The sequence below is a fragment of the Leptonychotes weddellii genome, chromosome 10 (assembly GCF_054177405.1).
Source record: "Leptonychotes weddellii isolate Sample4059 chromosome 10, ASM5417740v2, whole genome shotgun sequence".
Lineage (NCBI taxonomy): Eukaryota > Metazoa > Chordata > Mammalia > Carnivora > Phocidae > Leptonychotes > Leptonychotes weddellii.
The window spans coordinates 80648856-80661541 of NC_138378.1; the positions used below are offsets into that span (position 1 = coordinate 80648856).

The following is a 12686-nucleotide window of genomic DNA, read 5'->3' on the forward strand; positions in this document are numbered from 1 at the left end:
TCCGAGAATGTCACCATCTCTAAATAAGAAATAATCCTTGTCATCTAGAACTACTTTGGTGCCTCCATATTCTGGGAGAAGAACTTTATCTCCAACTTTCACACTAACTGGTTGAATCTCTCCACCCTTTCCTTTAGAGCCCGATCCAACAGCTACTACTGTTGCTTGCAACACTTTTCCTTGAGATTTTTCTGGAAGCGTAATACCTCCTTTGGTTACAGTTTCAGCTGCGCTCCTTTCAACTAAAACTCGGGTCAAAGAGGGGAAGAAACTTTCTAAATGCCTGCCCTGCCATGACGCCGACCGCCACAGTTCGTACTCCATTTTCTTGTTTTTTATAACTATTCTGTATTTGTACTTATGTCTTTTTCCTCATTTCCAGTTTGTTGTTGTTTGTTTGCTTTGGTCTTCTTCCATTTTTCTTTATCAGATTTCCTCATAGCTTGTCCATTTTATTAATCTTATAAAATAAGCTTGTTTATATTAACCAAACCTACATTTTTTCTATTATTTCATATATTTGTAATTATTATGTTATTTCTATTTTATTTTATTTTTTATTTTTATTTTTTTTAAAGATTTTATTTATTTGCCAGAGAGAGAGCACAAGCAGGGGGAGTGGCAGGCAGAGGGAGAAGCAGACTCCCCGTGAGCAAGGAGCCCCATGTGAGACTCGATTCCAGGACCCTGGGATCATTACCTGAGCCGAAGGCAGATGCTTAACCGACTGAGCACCCAGGCATCCCTGTTATTTCTATTTTAAAGTTTATTTTTTTTCTAACTTCTTAAATTGAAATCTTAGTTGTTGTATTTTCAATCTTTCTTATTTTCTATTACATATATTGAAGGCTGTACATTTCCTCTGAATGCCATCCTGGACGCTGATGGTTTAAATATATAGTGATCTCATTGCCATCACTTTAAAACACTTTCTGATTTTCATTTCATTTCTTCTTTAGCCCAAGAAAAATTTAGTAGTATGTTTCTTACTTTCCATATACATAAAATTGGGGGTAGGGGAGGGAAGAAATACTACTCTTTTGCTGCAAATTTCCAATTTTTCTCATAATGTTCAGAAAAATAGCCTACGTGTTTTCTGCTTTGAGAAAATTGTTGAGTTTCTTTAATGCCCAGTATGTGATCTGCTTTATTGAATGGCCCAAATTTACTTGAATACAAATTTATTTCTAGCATTTCAGATACACAATTATATTTATCTGTCTATGACCATAAGCTGGTTAATTGCCTTATTACAATCCACTCTATAATTTCTTTTAAAATGTATTTTCTCTGTTTCAGAGGGAGATGAATTAAAAGGACCTCATTATAATAATGGATTTATCAATTAATTTTTATAACTATCAAAAAACTTTTAATGTATTGCAACAATATTTTGTTAGGCTTTGGTTACAGTTTCAGCTGCGCTCCTTTATCATTTATCATTACTATGAGAGATATAGTAACATAAGCTTGTGAAAGTTTAAAACTTTATGTAAAAATATTATCTAACAATTATACAGTCAGCAAAATAAGCGAACTTCATAGTTAAAAGGTGAGAAATTCACCTTTATCATTACTATGTGTCTTGATAAATTAAACCTTTGATGCACCCTGAATAATATCTAACTTTAATGAGCTCCCTAAACAACAGGCAGTGTTTAAGTACTTTTTAACTCTAGTAGGTCAATAGTATTATGTGTCATTATTATTCCAGTTTTATGGAGGAGATACCTGATATAAAGAGTGAATATCTGGGGGTGCCTGGGTGGCTCACTGGCTCAGTGGGTTAGGAGTCTGCCTTCAGCTCAGGTCATGATCCCAAGGTCCTGGGATAGAGTCCCACATGGGGCTCCCTGCTCAGCCAAGAGGCGGGTTCTCCCTCTGCCTCTGTAGCTCCCCCTGCTTGTGCTCTCTCACTTTCTTTCTGTCAAATAAATAAATAAAATCTTAAAAAAAAAAAAAAGAGTGAATATCCAGTTACTCTTAGCTTGCAAGCAAAGAGCCACCTTGGACCCAAACCCACACAGGCTGGTTCCAGAACGATGCTCGTTAACTACCATACCATGTGACTCATCCTCAACACCATTCACAATTTTGTTTTCTCCTTGAATTCCATTTTCTTTCCTTTATGTAGTGTTTGGCCTATATTTTCATATTCTTTTGTTTTCAAACTCTCAGCCCATGTGTTTTTAGGTCCAGTACTTGTTAACATCATACAGCTGGATTTGTAAAACCTTCCTTTAACAAACAGTGTAATTCCCCCCTCACCCGCACATACACACACATTTTAATTATGGCTGTTTATATTTATATTTATATTATTTTCTTATTTATCATATTCTTACTAATTATTTAATTTATTTTTTTTCCTTCAGGTTTTCTTTACTAATTCTCTATTATTCCTTCACTTATCTTTTTATTTTTTTATTTTTTAAAAGATTTTATTTATTTATTCATGAGAGACAGAGAGAGAGAGAGAGAGACAGAGGGAGAAGCAGGCTCCCAAGGAGCAGGAAGCCCGATGCGGGACTCGATCCCAGGACCCTGAGATCATGACCTGAGCCGAAGGCAGACGCTTAACCATCTGAGCCACCCAGGCGCCCTCCTTCACTTATCTTAATATTCTTCATGCCTCTATTTTCTTTGGAGTCATGCACTCTCTTCCCAGTTGTCTAATGGCTAGCTTTAATGTTTTATCATGTGTTTCTCTGAAAAGCCTAAGAGAAAATGAGCTTTCGTTTCTTCCTCTAGAATATAAGACAAGAAATTTAAAATGTCTATCCGTACTACCGGACACTAAGGGAATTTCATGCCAGAGTTATAACTTTTTTTTAAAAAATTGAATATTGTCAATAATTTGTACACCTTTTAAAATATTACTTTCTTGTCACCAAGATTTCTTGTATGTCAATTTTATTTTTTTAGTTTTGTTTCTGTGGTACTAATTTAAAAATGTGAGCAATTTCTGTGCGGCAGAATTTCTCACCTTTTAACTATGAAGTTCGCTTATTTTGCTGACTGTATAATTGTTAGATAATATTTTTACATAAAGTTTTAAACTTTCACAAGCTTATGTTACTATATCTCTCTGAAAATTCAATATAAGACTAGAATGTTCAAATATAATAGACAAAATACATTTTTTTTTTTTGTCATTTCTTTGATTACTCCTTCTCTTCTGTCTGCAGTGTTCTATTCTGGGATTTCTATTATATAATACCAGATTTGTTATATTCGTTCTTTAACTCTGTCATATTAAGGGCAGCATTTTCTTATCTTTATTACATTCTTTTTAATTTCAGGGAAAGAATATTGAACTGATCATATAATATCTACATTTCCAAATTGTTGCTCAGTTTCTCCATGGAATTTTAAATTTTTGTCTTTAATCTCCAAGCAATTCTGTTGTTCTTTCATGACTTCTGGTTCTAGGTCATAAATAAATCTTTTTTATGTTAGAGACTTTCCAAATTTTATTTGTTCCTTTGAGTAAGTCTTATTTGTAAGGGAATCATTCTTCCAATTGACCTCCTCTGACTTAGCATTATCTTTTTGTATGTCCAGTGTTTTTTTGTGTGATTTCTTTCATTTTACATCATATATGCATAATATGTATATATGATTTCACTGTCATGAAGACTGAGCTGACTCTTTGCCTAGTGTGAGCCTTTGGTTCTTTCATGTCCAGATCACACACATGTTCTGAAAAAGTGAGATCCTTTGTTGATGACTCAGGATGTGAATGAGAGAATGTGTGAGAGAGAAGCGGGAAAGAGGTCTGAAGTACTCTGCATGTAATGAGGAGGGACTATTTTGCATCTCCGGGGAATTATGGTAATGTTTAGGGACATTTTGCTTGTCACAACTGTAGGGAGTTACTAGTATCTGGTGGACAGAGGCCAGGATGCTGTCAAGCCACCTACAATCCACTCAACAGTTCTCCACGACAAAGATTTAACCAGTCTAAGATGTCATGGTGTGGAACGTGGGAAACTCTGGTTCTAGAAATGCAAAGGAACTCATGGTTTAGGAAAATCAAGCAACAAAGTGGTCAAAGAAGGGTCAGTAAGAGAGAACAGAGATAAGACCATTGTCACAGGAAGACTAAGTGTTGGAACTGACATGTACAGGCAATTTTAAAGTTCTCCAATACACTGAAATATGATCCTCTTTTCAATTCCCCCAGAACATTTAGCAAAAATCTGTATTGCTCAACTTATTTAAGTATTGCATTTCTGATATTTGTCTATCTCACTTTTCAACAAGATGCTAAGAATGGCTCCTCAGCAGGTGAAGCAGAAACTACCAAGGAGTCCCTGTAACATTGTTGTTACATCTGGAATTGTTGTCTTACTTAGCCATATCAGGAGTTTCCTTGTCTGTGAGAAACAGCTGGAGAGCAACACCTAGATGATATGGCAAATAAACTACATTTCCATGTCTCAATACAAAAATGAATGAATTTCTACTTAGAACCAGTCAGGTGTTACTGGTCAACAAGAAGCTTTCCTTCCATGACAATTTAAATACTTGGGATCGATTTATTTTTGGATGGGCCATAACAAAGCCTTCTGCATCTAGCCAGCAGATAAAAGCGTAAAGAGTAAAGAAGGAACATATCCTTTTTAAATACCTAGACCCAGTGTTGAGATACCTTACATTTTTCCACATTTCACTGGAGAGCACCAGTCACATGACCTAGATACAATAAAAAATGTGGGGAATATAATTCTTGGCTGGGCAGCCACTTACCAACAATAACTCTATATTGCTATATATCAAACAAGAAGCATGCATTTTGGGGAACAGTTTGCTGTCTTTGATACACAACACAAGACGATTTTTCATGTCTGAATTTATTTATTTTTTTAATATTAGCTGATAGCTGGACACTTAAGTAGGAAAATTCGTTATTCTCTTATGGACATACTTTTGGCCTTGTTAGGAGCAAAGCATGTCAATAGTTTTTCTTTACTTAACATGCTCTGTTCCTATCAATAACAGCATGGTCTATCTAGATACTGAAAAGGATTATCTCCTTTATGAAGCCTGTGTTGCCAAATTCCCATCCAAGTGGAGGAAGTCTAAGAATTTCTACTTCCAGAGATTTTTTTTTAACTCACTGTGCAAGTATGCAATACATTTATGTGTATGAGTTGTGAGATTTTTGATTCTGGCCTCAATCTTATCTTGCTTACATTATAATCTGCAGAAACTCAAACATATTTGGAATATATTCATTGTACCTTTCCCTAGTTTCTATGAAATATAAACTTTTAAAAAATTCTTATATTATTTCAATAACATTTTAGAAGAAAATGGCATAAATGAATGTACTCAAAGTATGTACTGATCACTGAAAGTACTACTTCCTCCAACATCTGGCTTTTATTAGCCCCAAATATGAAATCAAAGTGTCAGCCATTATTGTATGTGTAAATATAGGGATTCTGAAATAAACCCAGGAAAGTTCCTGATCACATTAAGATATTTGTTGATTTCCTCAGTTTCTGCTAGAAGTGAAGTGAATTTAGTTATAATATTTATGAAAGGACACATTCTAGTTGTGAGCATCATTTTAAGTTGTGAGAAGACCAGCAGCAGTGGTTTGTAATGAACAAGATATTTAATGTAGTCTGATTTTTTTTTTTTTTTTGGTAATTTCTATTATATGCATTCCAAAAGTATTTTGAATAGAAAGTGTATGGAAAAAATAAGCGTGTACCTGACACTCTCACAAAGAGGAAATATCTGAAGCAAATAGCTATTGCCTACCTTTTTAGACATGCAGAATATTCCTTTGAATTAAAAGCACATTACTTAAATATCATTAAATCATACAAAAAAGAGTATAAGAAAAGTACTTCAAATTTCCTCACTGAAGACAAAGAGTATTTGCACATATACCAGGCTCTTACATCAAACTCATGAGGTACAAAGGGCATAGGGCTGGCCAGGCCTAGAAGTCCAGCTAAGCACAGTTCTGGGACTTTACTGATCTTAACAAATACGGGTCAGGTTTAAGGTAAGTAAGAAAAACAAAGGAATAGGCAGAAGTATAATCTTAGAGAGAAAGTTACAGGGCAGAGTCTTAGAGATCACAAAATTAGAAAATTGCTTTATCAAGCAGAGTTGATCCATTTTAATAGAGTGAGGTTTCCTCTGGGTTATATTCCCTTTGGCATTTGACTTCTTTGTGCTTGGAGTTAATAATTGCAACCAAACAGAATTTAGGGTAATCCTACTCAAGATTGACTAAGGAAAAGAAAGATATGCCAATCTGATTTCACATGAATGAATCTTAATGAGGCCCTAAGATTTACTGACAAACTCTAGATCTAAATTCTATGCCTAGAAAATATATTTATTCAGCACCCATTATGGTCAAGACTATGGAAAGGAAACAACAATTTGCAAGCATATGCCAACTTCCAGAAACTTCCAGACTAGAGCAGAATAGATACGGTATCTATACCAATAACTACACTCTAAGGTAGAAAGTAATAACTGCCATAAGATATGTGAAGATGAAATTATTTCAGAAACTCAGAAGACAGGGACACCACTTGCATATGGTAGAAGCATCAAAAGCATCATGGAAAAGGGCATATTTGAAGAGAGTTTAAGACAACTGTAGGATTTGGACATGTAGTGATTATATAAGAACATTTTAGGTATCCTTTTTTTTTTTGATATGACATTTGGAAAGTATATGGATCTACTTCTATATGGCAGAAGTGAAGGAGAAACAAGTTTGGGAACTGTACTCAGGGTGTGTTAGCAGAGACCTTCAGATGTTGGGTTAAAGAGCTGAGGCTCTGTGTAGTGCCCAGCTGATACCTGTTCCTGATCTGAGAAGAGGGAGAAGGGTGGCCTGTTTTGGGGAGGTGCACTTAGCAACACTGTACTTGTCATTAGAGGAAGGGAGGAGATCAAATTGGGAAGGGCTGTTAGTATGTTATTGTGGGATGATGGTGGTGAATGTCTGGCTACAGTGGCTGCAGTAGAATGGTAAAGAAAAGTGAGCAGCACGGATGTAATGGGGACACTCTGCAGGAGGGAATCATCACTGTGGGTGAACACCAGAGAATGGTCCCGCAGATGATTCAAATCTGGATATCTAGGAGGACAGGAATATTCTTAGTTTGAATAAGGAATATACAAAGAAAATACAGTTAGGAGTAGAAGTAAGTTTAAATACTAAATTAGCACTGTAGATATTAAGCAGTTACTTTGATATTTTAATATATAAAAAAATAAAAGTGTAACACCTCTTTCTAAAGATTAAAATAATATAGCAATGACCAAAGGCATATCTTAGAAGAAAGTGAAGACTGATTGATAAAACTTCCAATTCCATCCATTATGTCTTTCAGCACCTGATAATGTTTGAATTAATCATCTCATTGCTGTATTCTGCCTTTTACTTGATTGAGAAGATTTATCCTGAGGAAGGCCAAAGGACTCTAGTTATGTGAATATTAATGGCCAAGTTGGCTTGTTAAGTTATTTTTGTGAAGTTACCTTTGGCTTTTAATAACCATTAACAGTAAAAACAATGATCATGCACTTTGCAGATATATAGAGTTTTCTGTGACCTTCTCCTGGGGAATAAGAATAAAACAGACAGAGAGGAAACAAGCATACCTGATTAGAACTTTGGAGTGCAAAGGAAAACAATCATGCTGTCTACATCAGTTTGAGAACCCAAACTTTTCAGACAAAGAATCCTCAATAACAGAGAAGTGTTAAACAGACTGGAGGAACTAGAAATTGGGAGCTAATAGGGACTGTTCCAAGAAATAGTATTTTCTTGTCAAAGTAATACAGAGACCCTGAAGTGAATTTTCAAAATACAAAAAACACACATGCACAAATAATCTCTCCACAATTAGCATTTCAGTGCACATCATTCCAATCTTTTCTAAGTACATATACTCAGATATTTAAGTCTTTTCATACATTATAAAGATCTAACTGTTCAGTTTACTAATCAAGATCAGTGGCTGTCAAATAGAGGCAATTTTGCCCCACAGAGGACATTTGGCATCATCTGGAACTATTTTTGATTGTCATAGTTTAGGGTAGAAATGCTGTTGCCATCTAGTCAGTAAGAGGCCAGGGATGCTGCTGAACATCCTATAATACAGAACAGCTTCCCACATCAAAGAATTATTGAGCCCCAAATTTCAGTAGTGCTGAGGATGAAAAACCCGAATCTTGATTCTAGGGATTCGTTTGTTTATAAAACAAAACCCTCGCTTTCATGGACAAACAAATACATAAGGTGGAAACAAAATAACTCATGAAAGGTATTAGAGAGTGATGGTAAGGGGTATCATTTTTTTAGAGTGGTTGTGGAAATTTCCCTAAAATAGGTTGTCATCTGAGCAGACATATATGATGTGAGGGAGCTAATCATATGGGTATCTTGGTAAAGAGTCCACTGGGCAGAGGGTCAGTAGGCGCAAATCTCCTGAGAAGGAAATGGGTCTAGAAGTCCAAATCAGCAGAGTTCAAGGTTGCCAGGATGGGAGCCAAAATTTTGCAAGTGTGTTACTGAGTACATTAGTGGAAGGAGCCATGTCCACTCTATGACCCATTTACTCCTGGATTCATGTATTCTGGCTATGTAAGGGAAAGTGCTATATAATGTATCTGACTCAAATCATACACATTCCACTATATAAGCCCATCTTTTCAGCGTGTTGTCTCCCGTCTGGAACCGTAACTGAGTCATTGGTAAGCTATTCCACCTTTCATTAGTCTAGCTGCTTCGCGGTGGTAGGGAAGGTGGCAATCCAGTTAATTCTATGGCTATGAACCCAGTGTTGCACTTCCTTTGTCGTAACATGAGTTCTTGTTAGAAGTGACGTGATGGGGAATGTTCTGCGAGTCCATGGATGGTGGTGCTGGCAAGAGCATGGGAGCAGTGAAGGCAAATCTCTTTCCAGAATGTAGAGTCTATTCCAGTGAGGTTTCCTGTCTACTTCTACTTAGAAGTGCGACAGCCAGGTCATCCTTGGTGAGGAGAAGACCATGTTGTTGAACCCAATGCACAGCTTCTAAACTGTCACCATGGCCACAAGGTGTATATATATATATAGTCATTTTGTCCACTTGATTAGTAAGAGTCTCCCATGTAGTGGATGCCCTTTGAGGACACGAATATCTTCACAGTTGTGCCCATTCTAAGTGGTCCACCCACATACTTCTTCACCAGATTTCTCTGGAACACAGTGGCGTTTGAGGCCCTTTGGTGGGTATGAGCATCAAATCAGAATCAGTAATCTCTGAAAAGTCTGGATATTTCTTTTTCTCCAATGTATAGTCATTCTAGTAAATGGGCTTCTTGGAAAAAGGCTTGGAGGAAGATTTATTATGGTGGGTACTTTTGGCAATAGTGCGAGTACCTTCCTCAGAGACTCAGCCTTCAATAAAGGGTCTGTGAATTGACTTAGGACAGGAAACTGGGTGAGAGGCTGTGACTCTCCATGGTGATTATTCAAGTCGGATTTTTGGCTACCAGACTTAGGGTTTCCTGTTACATTGATCAAACAATACTCCAGGGGGCTGCCCAACTATTATATTATTAGAGACTTCACGATCAAATATCCATTGCCAAATAACTCTGTAGGCCAAGGCTTTCTGATTATTGGTATGCCCTGGCTGCCTTTGTCAGTAGATGTGTTCTTCCTGTCTTTGGTTCAGCCCCACCAGTGGCTTCTGCTACTCCCAGATTTCATCATCCTCTTTGAAATGAGGAAGCCCATCTCAATGGTGGGACCTATGATCATACCTGATCTGCTGGAAATCCACACTTTGAGGTGCTGTTGGCCACTGGGCGCTGCTAGCTACAGTGCATTGCGAGAGCCTGGCCAGAGAAATAAACTGGAACCAGAAATCTTGTCTTCCTCATCTAGGGGCCTCTATTGACTAAGTTAACCTTGTATTGACTGACAAAGAAGAAATATTTACAAGGTTCAAATCCATTATCATAGAAGGGTGATTTGAATCTGAGGGTCAGTCCATTGATAACCAGCACAATCTCTATTGTAAAAGTCCATGCATACACATCTAGGGGCTTATCTGAAAGCTCCACAGCAGTGGGGAACCAGAATCCATCTACCTTTTGGCTCTGCCCTTCACTTGGTTTAAGATGTTTTAAGACCACATCCAAATGCTAAGAAGCAAAATGGAAGAAGAAAGAGAAACATGCCGCCTTCCTTCAAAGCGGTGACTTGGAATTTGCACATATCACATCCACATGCACACCATATGTCACAGGGATACACCTAATTACAAGGGAAGCTGGATTATGTCATCTTTAGCTGGGCAGCCTGTGGCCGGCTAAAATTTAGAAGTTCAATCCCTGTAGGAAAAAAGGAGAATGGATATTGGGCCTCAGTTCATTTACTGCCTCGGTTACATTAAATTTGGAATGGCTATTAGATATTCAAATATCTGTCTCATGTACCATCCCTGAACTGAAATGACACAATACCTCTTTTCATAATCTAATTTTTCCACTTAAAATGTATGATCCTATTTCCGTAGTGATAAGCACATCTTACTGCAATCTGAGATTTACTGTTGCATCATGCTATGTGTTATTAAAAATCCTATAATGTATTTGATCTGTCCCTTATTCCCAGACATTTTGCTGTTTTGAATTCCCAGTATTAAAAATAAAGCTCCATGAAGATATGACTCTGCACACATGCTTGATTTTTTAAATTTAAAGTACATTTAAAAAAACTGTATTATCCAGTCAATAAGTACATGATTTTTTTTTAATTTTATGTGTTGACAAATTACTCTTCAGAATGATATAAACAATCTAAAATAGGGTGTGAGGGTACCCATTTCATCACACTCTTACCACACAATTTTTACTTTGTGTTTATTCCGTCCATTTGTTTCAATGATTTGCAATTTTTCTTATCTATATCTTCTTAAAGTACTTAATAAAACATATTGTAATTATCTTGATCAGAGATTTAGACATATAAGTATGGTATGTCTTCATTATATTTTTGAATGGGATATGCTTGTTATATGGGAAATATTGATTTTTATGTATTCATTTATTTTTTTCTGGACAAATTATTCTCCCCTTTATGATTCTCCTTGGTTTTCCAGTTATAAACTCATATCATCTAAAAATAATAATCAGACTGCCATCACTGTAATACTTCAAATTTCTTTTTCTCTTCTGTTTCCTCAGCTAAAACTTCTAAAACACATCTTTCAATTTCCAGCCTGTCATGATTCCACTGGCCAAATTCTCATGTAGTTTCCCCTAATCAGAGCAGTATTCCAGCTAAGGTCAGGCTGTGTACAGAGTACTTTATAAAGTTGTGGTGATGGTGGGGTGGGTTAGCAAAGCTCACTGGGGGGTGGAGGAATTATAGATAACTCATACCCGGTTATTTGGGCTTTTAAATTTGGAAGCACTGACTTGACACAGGCATACCTAAACTGACAGGGGTTTTGAGGAGAATGAAGGTCAAGTCAAGTCAAAAGAAAGCCAATCTCAACCACATGAACAATTCAAGAAACTTTACTTTCCGTTGCCCTTATATATGTCTTACACATCTTTTCTTAACTCTAATATCTCAGTGAGAGTTTGCACATAATAGGCACGCAATACACATAGCTGACTGAATGTGGAGATTATATTTTTAAGAATGTTCTATAATGTACAGCACAGAATTCATTTGTAACACTTATTAGAGAGAGAGTTGAGGGAAAGTGTTGTTGTTAGATTAAGCTTGGTCAGAAAAGATTAGGCTTTCCTGTCTTCAAAGCTAAAACAGAATAGACAAAAACAGTAAAATACTCAAAGAAGACTCAAGGGAACACTTTAGAGCCCATACATTTCTTTTTCTGTACACGGCCGGGCCATGTTCCAAATATGGCTTATGACATGGTTGACCCTTTAATTAATATTTGTGTGATGACTAAATCTTTTTTGAATGCTCTTTTATGCCATAATTTCATGTTTTAACATATTAGAGTGTATTCTCTTCAGCAATTTTGGAGAAAGTAAAATTCATAACTCTTTATAAATGTCTCTGAAACATGAGCGCTGATTTCTATATCAAAGCCGTAAGTGCTCACACATACAACTAAGTGACCTGTCCCACTTCAGGGCAGTAATTCAGATATAATGTCAAAGAAATATATTGTCCACCTTGAAGCTTTCAGCAGTCACCCTGCCTGCCAAAGCAAGGCTCCTTTGAGAGACAGCCTTTTTGAGCATAGAGTCAAAAAGTTCTACACATCACAAGCATTTTGCTATCCCCACCATCTGTGACTAGAGATAAAGTCCATGCCCTTTCCCCTAATAATCTTCTGAAATTGATAACTATAGCTAAAGAGAAATGACTTCACATGCAATCCACATCTTAATAGAGCTTAAATTAGCTGAACTAAATTTAGACCCTTTAACATACACCTGATGGTCAGAGTAAGAGATAATAAATGGCTTCTGTGGTGCTAGTTGGGTAGATAAACCTTGATGTCTGAACTACACTTGTATAAGTTCCAGATACTATAAAAGTGTAAATGATTTCAACTGTGATCACGGTCCAGGCCACAGCATGGGAGCAATCCAGAGGACATTAGCACTGATATAAATATAATATTCAACAAGAGACCCATTTCTGGCATATTTGTGAACT

General features: G+C 36.5%; 1 pseudogene; it reads right to left on the reverse strand.

Moving 5' to 3' along the window:
* Nucleotides 1-295, reverse strand: LOC145716003 (10 kDa heat shock protein, mitochondrial pseudogene; annotated as a pseudogene).
* Between the last annotated feature and the right edge of the window lie 12391 nt (nt 296-12686).